The following is a 12,280-nucleotide window of genomic DNA, read 5'->3' on the forward strand; positions in this document are numbered from 1 at the left end:
ATTTGCTGTGCATTCAAAAGTAGAGGTTAAGTGTCAGGCTCTGTCTTCCAGGGTGCTCGGTGTTTTCTATTCTTTCTCTGACTTTAACCCCTTCCATGCTGATGACGGCCCCCGGCTGTCATGCATCACGGTGGGCGTGGGCTGATGACGGCTGGGGGCCGTCATGAACCCGCCCACTCAATAAAACAGCCGCACAGGCGCAGAATCGCGGCCGTGCCCAAGGGGTTAAAGTGAGATGATTTATGTGACAGTCATGCTGGTTACTGAGAGTGTGCTAGAGAAAGGCTGTGAAGTGAGGTGGAAACCAATATTTTAATATGATCAAAACAAATCAACACACTAAGGGCCAGATGTAGGTAGGGTTTTACCGGTCGGTAACGGCCGAATTCGGCCGTTACCGACCGGTATTTGGCATTTGATATGTAGGGGCAGGTAAACAGGGAAAATCGGTAATTTTACCGATTCGGTAAATATACCGGTCGGTAAATTTACCGACCGGTATATTTACAGAATCGGTAAAATTGATATGTAGGTGGGACTCTTCTGAGTCCCACAAGGCCTACAAAATCGGTATTTTACCATCAAATTGTATTTGATGTTAAAATACCGATTCAGGTGTGCAGGCACATGTGTGCATGCACACCTGTGCCATATGACAGGCAGACCTGCCCTTAGGGCAGGTATGCCTGCCATATGGCCCCCGAACCTTTTGTGGGGGTGCTAGAGGGTGTCAAAGTGACACCCCCTGCACCCTTGTCAAAATCGGTATTTACCGAATCGGTAAATACCGACCGGTAATGCCCCATTCATTCCTATGGGCTTCAAAGCCCATAGGAATGAATGGAGCATTACCGGTCGGTATTTACCGAATCGGTAAATACCGATTCTTAACGATTCGGTAACTGGAACATCTGGATGTTCCTACATATCCCCACTTCTTATTTACCGATTCTTAATTACCGAATCGGTAAAATTCGGTAATTAAGAATCGGTAAATAAGTTTTACCTACATCTGGCCCTAGGTGATGACATTTCCACACATTATCGTTTGAGCGCTGTATACTTTTATCAGTGAAACTGTATGTCTTTGCAAATGTAATGGTCATTTCAATTGAGGATGTGTTGTCTGTAATGACAGTGCGCTACCACATCATGCTACTCCACTTACCCCCATTCCACTCTACTCTGCACCTTTTGACTACATTCCACTGCACTCTACTCAGCACCACTCCACTCTATGCCACTTCACTCTACGCCTCTCTACTCTACTATACACCACTGCGCTCTTTGCTAATGCACTCTACTCTATACCACCCCAAACCATGCCAGTGCACTACATGCCAATTCACTCTATGCCACTTTAATCTACTCTGCACTTTACGCCACTGCACTCCTTGCCATTTCACTATGCGTGCACCTCTGCACTCTGTGTCACGTCACTCTACTCTATACCACTGCAATCTACGCTGCACCACTCTACTCTGCGCCGCTGCACTCTACTCTAACCACTGCACTCTAAGCAAATGCACTCTACACCACTTTATTCAAAACCAATACATTCAGCACCAATCTACTCTGCACCATTGCACCGTATGTCACTATACTCTACGCCACTGCTTTCTACGCCATTATACTCAATGTCACTCTATTCTACTCTACACCACTGTACTCCAAGCCTCTGTTCTCGATGCCACTCTACTTGTAGAACTCTACACCACTTCACTCTATGCCACGGATGTATGACGGTACAACGCGTACCGTTTCTACGCGTGCCTTAACAACGCGTCTTTAACAACGCAAGTCGTTTCAACGACTTGCGCTGTTGGGCGCGGATAGTGAATAGTATAATTTACTATTCTAACACCAGTCCCTGTGAATAGTAGGGAAGGTGTTGGAATAGTAAATATACTATTCTTTATCCATTAGCGCCCTCCAGCGCTAAAGGACGCGTCGTAAAAGCACTGCGGGGTAACATCCGCGTTGAAAAGGATGTTCCCCTATGCCACTCCACTATACACTACTGAACACTATGACAGTCTACTCTGCAACACTGCACTGTCTGCCACTGTACTCTATGCCACTGTATTCTATGCCACTGCACTCTAAGCCACTGCGCCACTCTACGCCACTCTACACCAATACACTCTGTCACTGAACTCAATGCTACTCTAATCTACTCTGGACCACTGTACTATGTGTAACTATTCTCTATGCTACTTTACCCTGCCCCACTCTAAGCCACTGAACTCTATGCTACTGCACTCTACACCACACCACAGCAATCTACAACACTCTGCTCTGCAACACTGCACTCTCTGCCATTCTGCTCTTCATCACTCTACTCTGCGTGAATGCACTCTACTCTGCACTCTATGCCATTGCACTTCACGCCACTGCACGTCACACTAATCTACTGTCCACTTTTGTACTTTGACACCGTACTCTATGCCACTTCACTCTATGCCTCTTTACTCTACTTAGCATCATTCTACTGTATGCCAGTGCACTCTACCCCATTCTGCTATGCACCACTTAATCTTTGCCACTGCACTCTACAACACTCCAGTCTGGGCCACTCCACTCTACTCTGCACCATTCCACTCTACGCTGTTACACTCTATGCAACTCTGCTCTCCAACACTGCACTCTATTACACTCCACTCTATGCCACTACTCTATGTCACTGCACTTTACCCTGCTCCACGCCACTTCACTCTACTTTGAAACAATCTACTCCATGACACTGCACTCTGTACCATTGCACGCTACACCACTTCACTCTACACATACTTCAATATGTGCTGCACCACTCTATTCTGCACCACTCTACTCGATGCCAGTATGCTCTATGCCACTCTACTCTAAACCTTAACACTTTATGCCAGTGAACATTACACCACTTTACTCTACACCAACTACTCTGCACCACTTAACTCAACACCACTATAATCTACAGTGCAACACTACGTCACTGCACGCTTCGCCACTCTACATCATTGCACTTTACGTCAATGAACTCTATGCCACTCTATTCTAGTCTGTACCACTGTACTCTATGCCACTGCTTGTTGCACCAATCTACGCAAATCCAATCTTCTCTACACCACTGCACTTTAGAACTCTCTACTCTGCAAGGCTGCCCTTTCCGCCACTGAACTCTAAGCCACTCTACTCTTCACCATTGCACTCTATGCCACTGCATTCTACTCTGCATCACCCCACTCTGGGCCTCTCCACTCTACACCACTCTACTCTACACCTCTGCACTCTACCCTGCACCATTCCACTCTACCCAGCACCACACCACTTTATTCTACTCTTAAACAATCTACTCTATGACACTGCACTCTACTCCACCCTGCTCTCCACCACTCCACTGTACGCCGTTGCACTCTATGTCACTGCAATCTATGCTGCGCCACTCCACTCTACTCTACTCTGCACCACTCCACTCTAAGCCACTCTAACCTATGTCACTGCACTCTATGCCAAAGCATTCCACACCACTTTACTCAAAAACAGTGCACTGTAACCTACTGCATTCTATGCTAATCTACTCTGCACCACTGTACTTTATGCCACTTTACTCTAGGCCTCTCTGCTCCACTTTACGACACTCCACTCTACGATACTCCACTCTATGATGCTCTACTCCGTTTAAATCCACTCCACTCTGAGACTCTACTCCACTCTACAATAATCTACTCCATTCTGTGCCACTCTACGACACTACTCCATTCTACGACGCTGTATGTAACTCCCTCTATGCCACTCCTTGCCACTTTACTCCACTCTATTCTACGACACACACTACTCCAGTCTACTGCACTGTTCCAGTGTACACCACTCCACTTCACGCTATGCCACTCCTCTCTACAACACTCTACTCCACGCCACAACACTTTACTCCACTCTATGCCATTCCACTCTACTACACTAATACACTCGATGCCACTCCACCCTACGACAATCTACTCCACTCTACGCCACTCTACTCTACAACTCTGTACTCCACACCACTTCATGACACTTCACTTCTCTCCTTTCACTCAACGCCACTCAATTCTACTCTTCGTCACTCTACTATACACCACTCCATAACACTCCAGTCTACTCCACGACACTTCACTTTACTTCACTCTACTCTGCTTTATGCCACTGACTTTTAGTCATGCTGAGCACCACAACATGGCTAATATATGTTGGCAAAGCCGATAGGTCTTGAGTAGGCGAGATCAATTGGCTCAAACAATGCTTTTATTATAAAGTTGTGTTTTTTTAGCGCCGCTGCTTCTTCGGTGCATGCCTACCTACGAGCAGTATATGCGGGGCTGTGAGAGGCTCCCTTCCACCCCAATAATGGATGAATTATACTACCAAACAGCGACCAAGGGGTCCATCTTCCTTACTTGCATTGAGGCCTGTGGCGCCCGTGCTGCCTCATTGTCCCCTGCCCATATATATAGAATGCAGGAGAGCGACTGTCGGCCATAGCTGCAGTGCTACCCATTGAACTGGTAGTGGCAGGAACACAAAACAACCCCCCCCCCCCTAGTCTGTGCCCCGGCCCGACCGCAGAGTTCTTAGACTCAGTGAACTAGTGCGGTCCTGAGCCCTGGCTTAGCCAGGGCCCCGAGCCCAGCCGCTGTTTAAGCACCAATCCTCATCGGGGACTGTTTTAATTTGGAAAACATTATCTGACCTGAGATGTAAAAACAAGCAGCGGAATATGCACTTTACATTATACAAAGAGAAACGTGCTTGGCGTGAACAGGCGCTTTACATACAGATCTCAATGTTCCAACAGTTTACTTATAGCCTAGCATGCAAAGATTCATGCCATGCCCGTCGGCTCGAAGAGGGTCGGGCTATCGTAAGGGGTTATGGGGACATTATTTCGAGGGCTGCTTTTGATTCCTTACTCTTTTCTCCTTTCGGCTCCTTAAATCATTTCGTGATTGCTCCACACCCATTTGTTGTGTTCTAGCGTGCGCACGCTGGTGACGCCACAGGCGTGTCACGCTAAGTCATGTGACCCTGTTTAATAAAGAGGGGCCACGCACGCACGTACGCCAGTTGGCGAGAGTGCGGAGAGCCATAAACATCCTTTAGTGCCCGTGTTGTTTATTTGTTATAGCCACGTGTCAGGCATAGTGTGTCCCAGGTGCCCCCACAGTGTAGGGCCCCCAGCTTATGCCCCTAGGGTCCACCTACCCCCACAACACAACAACTGGCGACGAGGGTGGTCGTGCCCTCGCCGAGTGTGTGGTGTGCCCGCCTCCTCTCGTGGCGGCCGCGAGCTTGTGCCCCTGCTCGCGGTGCTCGTGCCTCAAGCCAAACACACACACGGTGCAAGAGGAGTTGCTGCATGCGGCGATTGTCTGGGCCTGCAGGTGAGCCATCCACTGCCCCTGCGCCCCGCCCGCCGGACTACTGCCGTCATTCCCGCCCTCATCGGGCACGGCCTCGCGTCCGTCTGGTGGCCCACTAGCTTCCCAGCTGTGCCTCGACACCCCGGGTCAGCGCCGCACTCAGGCTCGCCGCCGGTGCATGAAGCGCGCTGCCTGCTGCCTCCGCGCACCTCTATTATATCGCCCGGGCCACGCCCTTGTGGCGTCTCACGCATCGCGCGGACGCGGTGCGCTGAACTCCTGAAGGCGGCTGTTCTCGCGCACGGGGGGGGAAGATACGCCGCTGCTAACTCCACTGCCACAAGACACGGGGGACACTGTCACTGGCTCTTCCACATCCTGCATCCCACACACAGCAAGGGGAGACCATCGTGAAGGGGTGAGCAACAAGCAACGGCAGCCGCAAGTGGTGGAAACGCCCATTCCTGCCTCGTTGGTGTCCACGCGCTCCAGGGAACAGATCACAGGAGACTCAACGAACGGTGCCCCACTCCCCCACCAGTCACGCCATGGCCACAATACCACCTATTGAACCCTTTGTGGTAGAAGGCTCACCGTCGTCATTAGCCCCCAAATGGAAGGACTGGGTGGACAGGCTGTTAGTTTTCTTTGAGGCCACCAAAGTTCATAAGGAACAGAAGAGAGCTATGGTACTCCACCTAGGGGGCAAGGATGTGCATACCATCGCCAAAACGTTAACAGGGGCAACCCCTAGGACTCACCACTCACTCATCAACGCCTTGAATGCATACTTTGAACCCATGGCCAATCACGACTATGAAAGGTTCGTCTTCAGGCAAGCCCGGCAGCTGCCAGAAGAATCACTGGACACGTATCACGCCAGGCTGAAGCGACTGGCGCTGTCCTGTGGATTTGCAGATACCACTGAAGAAATACGGGGTCAGATAATTCAAGGCTGTGCCTCAGCCAAACTGAGAGAGCGTATCCTAGAAGAATCAGGAAAACCGCTAGCTGACATTTTGACCCTAGGCCGCACGAAAGAACTGTCCAAAGCCCGAGCTGCCCACATGGAAGCAGCCCTCCAAGCGCCCGTCAAGGCCGAACCAGTCAACAAAATCCTGGTCAAGTCCCCGACAAAGTGGAACAAGAAACCCTCGGGAACATCGGCAAGTGCAACAGGGAAGTCATGTGGATACTGCGGTGGCCCAAGCCACCCAGCACCGGAATGCCCAGCTCGGGGGAAGCGATGCTCTGGGTGTGGCAGGTTCAACCACTTTGAGAAAGTATGCCGGTCGAAGAAGTTCCACAAACCCCGGCAGGCGGTGAACGCCATACCGGAAGGAGACCCGAGCCAGAGCGATATGGATGATGATGAAGAAGAGGAAAGGACGGTGCACAAAGTACACATGATCGGCACAGCCCCTAGACGAGCCAGGAAGCTTCCACAGTGCTGCATAAGAGTGGCAGAACAAGAAATCATGGCCGTGGTTGACACAGGCGCAACCATCAACATTATGAGTGCAGCCCTATACAGGACGATGGATCGGCCCCCTCCCCTAAGTCCTTCGCCTATAACGGTGTTCGCATACGGGCAGGACACCCCACTCAAAATCAGAGGAAAATTCAGGACGGCAATCAATCATGGCAACAGCACCGTCACCACAAACATCTTCGTGTCGGAAGACGGTCAGGGCATGCTGTTGGGATGCCGGGCCGCGGAAGAACTCGGAGTCGTCACATTTGCGTTTGGAGTCCACCAAGAGTCGGAGCAGCAAATTGTAACAGGCTTTTCAGATATCTTCAAGGGCATCGGAAAATTCACAGGTCGCGAAGTACACCTACACATCGACCAGGCCGTCCAACCGGTGGCGCTGAGACACCGCCGCAACGCCTTCCATCTCAGACCCCTGGTGGAAGAAGAACTCAAAAAGCTCGAGGCCGCCGGCATCATCAAAAAAGTGACAGGCCCCACCCCGTGGGTGTCGCCCATTGTGGTAACCCGGAAGCCAAAACAACCAGGAGCCGTCCGGATTTGTGTGGACATGCGCCTTCCCAATGCCGCCATCAAAAGGGAACGTCACATCACGCCCACCATTGATGACTTGATCGGAGAGGGGGCATGCTGGTTTTCGAAATTGGACCTCCGGTCTGGATACCATCAACTGGTGCTTGATGAAGAGTCACGGAACATAACGACGTTTTCGACTCACGTGGGGCTCCGGAGGTACACTCGACTCAGTTTCGGCATATCCAGTGCGGCGGAGGTCTTTCAAAATGTGATCCAAGAACTCATCACTGACATACCGGGTGTAATCAACGTCAGCGATGACATCATGATACACGCCCGTACCATAACTGAGCATAATCAACGACTAGCGCAGGTGTTTCGAAGGCTGAGAGAAGCGGGTCTCACGCTACACCGGGAAAAGTGTGAATTTCTGAAGCAGAAGATCGGGTTCTTCGGATACACATTCTCCGCTGACGGAGTCAACCCTGACCCCGAGAAAGTGAAAGACATCAAAGAAGCCAAGTCACCCACCACTGTCACCGAGGTCCACAGCTTCCTAGGAATGGTCAACTACTGCGGGAGATTTATCAGAGACCTTGCCAACCTCACACTCCCCTTGAGAGAACTAACGAAGGACTCTACGCCTTGGACATGGGGACCGGAGCAAGAGACCGCCTTTGAGACCATCAAAGCAGCACTGTCAGACACCACCACATTGGCATTCTTTGATCCCCGGAAGCTTACCCTAGTGGCTGTAGATGCCGGTCCAGCTGGGCTAGGTGCAGTACTCATGCAAAAACAAAGGGACGAAATGGATTGGACCCCGGTAGCATTTGCCAGCCGTTCACTTACGGATACTGAACAACGCTACTCTCAGATTGAAAAGGAGGCAATAGCCATACACTGGGGGTGCAGACATTTTCATCTCTATCTATACGGAAAACCGTTCACAGTAATCACGGATCACAAACCACTGATTGCACTATTTTCGGGGACCTCAACGAAACCACCACCCCGCATAGAAAAATGGATGCTGCAACTCCAGGACTATAATTGTCAGATAGAATACCAACCAGGGTCACGCAATCCAGCAGACTATCTCTCACGGCATCCACGAGCGGCCACCCCACAGGAAATGGAGGATGCCGAAGACACGGAAGCCTATGTCAAATGTGTAACCGCACGATCATGTCCACGGCCCATATCCTTGAGTGACATTGCCGCAGCTACAGTAAAAGATGACTGTCTACAGAGGGCCCGGGAAGCCCTTCGGAGAGGAAACTGGAATCGCGCCAAGGAGAGCTGGAAGATACTCACGCCGGAAGCCCAACGCATCATGGAAAGCTTGCATCATGTGAGAGGAGAGCTGAATGAAGACAACACAGGATGCCTGCTACGGGGCCACCGACTAGTAATACCCTCTGCCTTGACAGATCAGGTAGTGCAACTGGCCCATGTCGGCCACCAAGGAATGGTCAAAACAAAAGCACGACTAAGGACTACAGTGTGGTTCCCACTCATGGATGATCTAGTTGAACGGACCGTACGATCCTGTGCAGCTTGCCAAGTCACGGGGGACGCTCCGCGAGAAGCACCAGTCCTAGTTGAACCTCGACCTCAACAACCGTGGGAGCGCGCCAGCATGGACTTTGGAAACCTACCTGATGGGCGACACACCATGGTCGTGATAGATGACCATTCCAAATATCCGGAAGTGGAAGTCATAGCCACTACCAGTGCCGCTGAAGTACTACCCAAACTGGAAAAGATCATAGCCGCTCACGGAGTGATGCGTGAACTACGGACGGATAACGGACCCCCGTTCCAAGGACAGGAGTAAGCCAGCTACCTGAATGCCATGGGAATCCGGCATCGCCGCATCACCCCTCGCTGGCCCCAGGCCAATGGTGAAGCTGAACGCTTCATGCGGACTCTCAACAAAGTAATTCGAATCGCACATGACAAAGGACAGTCAGTGGAAATGGCCATATTTACATTTCTGCGGAGCTACCGACAGACACCCCACACCACCACAGGGGTGGCTCCGGCCCATATTCTCATGGGACGCGTGGTGGCAGACTCCATTCCTCATGACCCCCGATGGACACCGGAGGTAGCCGATGAAAGCCGAATTGCCAGGAAAAGACAGAAGTCCTACGCCCAAGTCAGCCAGAGAAGGAAAGCTGTGGCAGATAGAATCCACCGAGGAGACCTGGTACTGCTAAAGAATAGAATAACCAGCGGCAAATTCAGACTAACCTATGAACCGGAACCATGGAAAGTCATGAGTGTGAAAGGCACCCGCATAATAGCCTCCAGGGGGAGAGATTCAGTAACCAGGAATGTCTCCCATTTCAAACTGTTTCACCCGGAACCGGAGCAGAGGCTCACTTCCGAAAGACCAGCAAGCCATGTAGCTGATAGTCCAGTTACTTCGGTCGCCACAGATGTCCAAGAAGACCAGAGGAGAAACACCCCTCCTGAAGAACACAGTGACAATCCGGATGATGCCGAGAATCCCACGGGCCAGGACATTCCGGACTCTGTGACCACGAGCCCCCTACTCACAGCCAGGACCAGTGATGACAACACCCAGAGCCGAGGGAGGTCACAATACAGGCTGAGGAACAATCCAGAACCGTCCTGTCGCCTTCGTGATCACCTCATGTAAGACTGTTCTTATATAAGTTAAATGTGTTTACCAATTGTCAGAAACCTTTACTGGGTATCTCGATCTAATGTGCCTTGAGTCCAAAGACTGCCACGTGGGACTCCAAGTTGAACTTTTGTGTTTGCATTTTCTTCTTTCATGTTTTGGGAGGGATGTTGTGTTCTAGCGTGCGCACGCTGGTGACGCCACAGGCGTGTCACGCTAAGTCATGTGACCCTGTTTAATAAAGAGGGGCCACGCACGCACGTACGCCAGTTGGCGAGAGTGCGGAGAGCCATAAACATCCTTTAGTGCCCGTGTCGTTTATTTGTTATAGCCACGTGTCAGGCATAGTGTGTCCCAGGTGCCCCCACAGTGTAGGGCCCCCAGCTTATGCCCCTAGGGTCCACCTACCCCCACAACACAACACCATTATGCTCTCGTCCCATCTTTGTGTATATGCCGCGGAGCTCACCTTTCTGTCAATCTTCTCTGCAGTGTCACAGAATTATGGACGAGCACTGGACCTGGAGGAACCAATCACTTATCACTGACGCAGTTTCCAGGAAATTGACTTCGTTCCCTAGAAAAGTCTAGTGACGAATGCAGTAGTTTATTTATAACACTACCAATGGAGCTAATCAGTCGTGCCCGCGCTTCCTACATACAAATGAGTAATCGTCCCTGGAGAATTCGTTTTTACATAAGCTTTCCTTCACCTAAATCCAAACGAAGCTCATCGCAGTGCTGCACGGCCCTGACATGACACCTTATTTGCTCCACCCGCTTGGGAACAATGTTACTTTTTCCCTGGTCCCCTAGTCAATTCACTAGCTTATTGGAGCTGGCTCCTGCCATGCACAGGTGTCCAGCAAGGCGGCATGTCTGGCAAACAAACAGATTTTGTAGAAACACGTTTTCCAAATCAGAGTAAGCAGACTGTAGAGTGGTTTTAAACTTGGACCAAGTTTACATCATTTGCAACATATTTTAATGAGTCCAAGACAGAAACAAGTTAGTTACACTGACTAAAACACTTTATTTGATTGAAAGCACGAGTACAAAATTTACTTTCGTTTCTCAACCACGTAAAGTCCCTTCTTCCAAACTAACATGTTGGAACATGAAGATTTGAGAAACTACTTCTCCAACGTTGCACTGGGGCATCTGTTAGTGCAATAAGGAATGCCAGGCTTTGGGTTTCTGGAGGCACAAATGTGGAATTTTGACAGAAACACACAGAGCACTGAAATTCCGATCAGAATGTCAAAGGTAAAAAAACAAGCATTTGCAATGCAATAGGTCTCGCCTTAGTTAAGATTAAGCTATTAACATTGCAAATGTTTTGTTTTTTATTTATGTGTTGTTGTTGGTATTCTGCAAATTAATAGTTATGTTATTGGTAATGGCATTAGTTTTATTTTTTGCATATCTTACATATATTGTAGTTCTTCTGCAATATATTTTGTATTTATGTGATTTACATACATTTATTTCACACATTTATACAACAATTATATAGATATGTTATAGTTAGCATTTTGTTTGTAGAAAATAATCAGGCAAACTACAGTGTGGTATAAAAAGTTCCTTTTTTATGACACAAAGAAATATATACTCAAATGTACATATAATTGGTATTATTTTGTAAATAATATGATAATCTGATGTACATTCTTTTATCAAAACAAGTAGTAACAATGTAACAAGTATTTATTTTGTAGGATATGAAGTAAAATAAACGTAACAATTATATCAAAAGATAGTGCAGAGTAATGAGTGCATAGTGCATAGTAGTGAGGGCAGAGTGCAGAGTAGTGATGGTAGAGTGCAGAGTAATTAGTGCAAAATGCAGAGTAGTGAGTGCAGAGTGTAAGCAGTTAGTGCAGAGTGCAGAGTAGTAAGTGAACAATGCATAGTAGTGAGGCCAAAATGCAGAGTAGTGAGGGTAGAGAGCAGAGTAGTTAGGGCAGATTGCAGAGTATGAGTGCAGAGCACAGAGTAGTGAGTGCAAAGTGCAGAGTAGTGAGGGCAGAGTGCAGAGTAGTGAGTGCAAAGTGCAGAGTAGTGAGGGCAGATTGCAGAGTAGTGAGTATAGAGTGCAGAGTAGTAAGTGCAGAGTGCAGAGTAGTGAAGCCAAAATGCATATTAGTGAGGGCAGAGTGCAGAGTAGTGAGGGCAAAGTGCATAGTAGTGAGGGCAGAGTGCATAGTAGTGAGAGCAGAGTGTAGAGTATTTAGGGCAGAGTGC

Source organism: Lissotriton helveticus, chromosome 3_1 (assembly GCF_964261635.1).
Source record: "Lissotriton helveticus chromosome 3_1, aLisHel1.1, whole genome shotgun sequence".
Lineage (NCBI taxonomy): Eukaryota > Metazoa > Chordata > Amphibia > Caudata > Salamandridae > Lissotriton > Lissotriton helveticus.